This window comes from Rhamphochromis longiceps, linkage group LG5, assembly GCF_057381845.1.
Source record: "Rhamphochromis longiceps isolate RC_006_pf linkage group LG5, R_longiceps_female_GT1.1, whole genome shotgun sequence".
NCBI lineage: Eukaryota > Metazoa > Chordata > Actinopteri > Cichliformes > Cichlidae > Rhamphochromis > Rhamphochromis longiceps.
In genome coordinates, this window is record NC_140561.1 from 7424340 (window position 1) to 7428084 (window position 3745).

The 3745-nt window shown below is 44.9% G+C and overlaps 1 non-coding gene across 1 annotated transcript; it reads right to left on the reverse strand.

Moving 5' to 3' along the window:
• Window positions 1-1927: 1927 nt before the first annotated feature.
• trnaq-cug (transfer RNA glutamine (anticodon CUG)) lies at window positions 1928-1999 on the reverse strand. The gene has a single exon. It is a non-coding gene; the product is annotated as a tRNA-Gln (tRNA).
• Window positions 2000-3745: the final 1746 nt, after the last annotated feature.

Genomic DNA, 3745 nt, shown 5'->3' on the forward strand with positions numbered 1-3745 from the left:
GTGCGTGCGCGGCTTGCGTAAATGAGCTACCGAGCATGTGTGACATCTTAAATTAGACAACGTTCCTGGCCGCAAAACCATTCAACCCTGCCAAACACAACGCGGACAGCACCATTCATGTGTGGCAGACTATGATGATGAGACACACACAGTCTCTGTCTCTTTCTCTCTCTCTCACACACGCACACAAGCGGACATGGTGACTCATACATCTTAATTAGAAGCTAAGCAGCATCGTGTTAGTATTAGCGAGGAGAGGCGAGCCTGTCACTGGAGGCAAATGAGAAGGGCCACGGTTATATGCACAGTCACATTAATGCATATGAAGTAAATGCATGGCCTAAAGTCCAATTAGTTTACTACCTGTGCATTTGGCAGATTGTGTATGTGTGTGTCTATCTAGGACAACACACATATTGTACATAAATATCAGGTACACACACACGAGTATAAACTTTTGGAAAAAAATTAAATAGCAGTAGCAAAGAAGGGTAAAAGAAAAAGCTGGCTGCTGTTAGTGTATGTTTGTGTGTGAGCGTGGCCTCGACTTTGTAAAGCCAGCGCTCCTAACACGATCTGAAAACCCTACCAAGACCCTGTTGTTTGGCTTGATAGTGTCACCGGTCAGTGGCATTTGTCAGAGTTCAGGAAACACACAAATGCGTGTACATCCACGCTCACTCACACACACGCACAGACAGTGGCATTTGGCCAGAGTCGTGTTGTGGTTTCTGGGAGCAGTGGCGGTGATGGTAGGGGAGTTCACTGACGTTCCATGTTGCCACGGGGACGAACTGACCTTAAACAGCTCGTAGCGAGGGACATACGGGGGAGTTTCCAGTGACTGATCAGCTCACCTTAACATCAAATACACCACATAAACACACAAACGCACGTACACACACGTGCACACACACAATCATATACCACATTGTTGAGTGAGGTATAATAATCAACAGCCCCCTTTCCAGGTATCTATCACACCTCATTAAAGCCGTCTTCTGTTCTCATATCCTCTTTGCTTATTCTCCATCTGACTCCATTCAGATTTATTCAAACTTGACTCTGTCATAGTTTTTATTCCTCATTTTATCCTTCCCCAACTCCTCCTTGTCTCTGCTTCAGGTTTGGTTTGGCCGTGTTGACATCCATCAGGTGTCCAGTTAACTGGTTTAGGCCTAGGTCTAGGTTCATTTTTACATCTACCCCTTTAATTGACACACCCAAATTGATATCTCATAGTAAAAAAGAGTTATCTTCTGCTTATTGAAAATATGCTTTTTTAGTATCCAGGTAAAACCTGACCCTATAGCTAAGTTATAGGGTTTTTTTTCCCAGTAACCTGTTGGGTGCTAAGGTGTTTAAAGCAGTGCCCAATAAGAAAGTGAAATACTTGTTGAACAATTTAATTGTTCAGTCATGGGGAAAAAGTTCATCACATCATCAAACAGATAAAAATAGACTCTCAGTTTCCAGGTTAGACACTAATGAGTAGAAACGACTGGTGGAACTTGTGTTATTTGAACCTCTGACATCTGCGGTTGTGTTCTCTTTGCTTTCATGGTGTCATCCTGCTGAGATCCAAAGGAGTCGCTAAGACATCCAGGAAAAAAAGTTCTGAGTACCTGTGAGTTTGGCAAAGGATTTTAAATGGTCATAAATTATTTATGATGATTCCATCTACTGTCAAGGAAATCATCTCTTTTGGGGTTTTTTTTGTTTTTTGGAAAAAATACTCAAAAGTTAATTTTTTTTTTACCGGAGTTGAGGCTTTCTCACAACTTTCAGGATTGTGGTTGAGAGAACATTTTTAATTTGAACTTTATTTTTCAACCCTTATAATCCCACACATGGGAAATGTTGTAGTCCTCTGCATTTAACCAGTTCACTCAAAGAAGCAGTGGGGAGCTACCCCTGTCCAAAATACAGGTTGCACCGAGATTTGAACTCAGATTTCTGGATTCAGAGTCCAGAGTGCTAACCATTACACCATGGAACCACCACTTTCAGTCTTGGCGTAGGGATACAATCGTGTATCGCTATTTTATTGACTACATTTGCAAACCAAGCATCCAGGATAGCTCATCTTTTTATTTGGCACTAAGTTTTAGAAAAAAAACAAACGTGGACTTGAGAAAAAAGAAAGTCCATGGTCTTGCTCAGATTTGCTCTTATACACTGAACAAAAATATAAACGCAACACTTTTGTTTTTGCTCCCATTCCCCATGGGATGGACGTAGAGACCTAAAATTCATTCCAGATACACAATATAACCATCCCTCCCAAACAGTGGTCACAAATCAGTCCAAATGTGTGGTAGTGGGCACATCTGCTATATTGAAATAATCCATCCCACCTCACAGGTGTGCCACATCAGGATGCTGATCTGACATCATGGGTAGTGCACAGGTGTACCTCAGACTGCCCACAACAAAAGGCCACCCTGGAATATGCAGTTTTGTCTCACAGCAAAATGCCACAGATGCCACAAGCAATGAGGGAGTGTGCAATTGGCATGCTGACAGCAGGAATGTCAACCAGATCTGTCGCCCGTGCATTGAATGTTCATTTCTCAACCATAAGCCGTCTCCACAGGCGTTTCCGAGAATATGGCAGCACATCCAACCGGCCTCACAACCGCAGACCTCGTGTAACCACACCAGCCCAGGACCTCCACATCCAGCAGGTTCACCTCCAAGATCGTCTGAGACCAGCCACCCAGACAGCTGCTGGAACAATTGGTTTGCACAACCAAACAATTTCTGCACAAACTGTCAGAAACCGTCTCAGGGACGCTCAACTGCATGCCCGTCGTCCTCATCGGGGTCTTGACCTGACTCCAGCTCGTCGCCGTAACAGACTTGTGTGGGCAAATGCTCACATTCGATGGCGTCTGGCACGTTGGAGAGGTGTGCGCTTCACGGATGAATCATGGTTCACATTGTTCAGGGCAGATGGCAGCTGAGAATGTCCCAGTCCTTTCATGGCCAGCATACTCACCGGACATGTCACCCATTGAGCATGTTCGGGATGTGCTTGACCGGCGTATACGACAGCGTGTACCAGTTCCCACGAATATCCAACAACCTCGCACAGCCATTGAAGTGGAGTGGACCAACATTCCACAGGCCACAATTGACAATCTGATGGACTCCATGCGACGATGTGTTGCACTGCATGAGGCAAATGGTGGTCACACCAGATACTGACCGGTTCTGGGTCCCCAGACCCCCAATAGCACAAAAAACTGCACATTCCAGGGTGGCCTTTTGTTGTGGGCAGTCTGAGGTACACCTGTGCACTACTCATGATGTCAGATCAGCATCCTGATGTGGCACACCTGTGAGGTGGGATGGATTATCTCAATATAGCAGATGTGCCCACTACCACACATTTGGACTGATTTGTGACCACTGTTTGGGAGGGATGGTTATATTGTGTATCTGGAATGAATTTTAGGTCTCTACGTCCATCCCATGGGGAATGGGAGCAAAAACAAAAGTGTTGCGTTTATATTTTTGTTCAGTGTAGATCTATTGACTTTCATGCTTCTTATCCCCTCCCTATTTGTTTCCTGTCTTTCTTCTCTCTGCCCAACTGGTCGCAGCAGATGGCCCCGCCCCTCCCTGAAGCTGGTTCTGCCGGAGGTTTCTTCCTGCTAAAAGGGAGTTTTTCCTTCTCACTGTCGCCCAAGTGCTTGCTTATATGATTGTGGCGTTTTTCCTCTGTATGTTTAATTGTAGG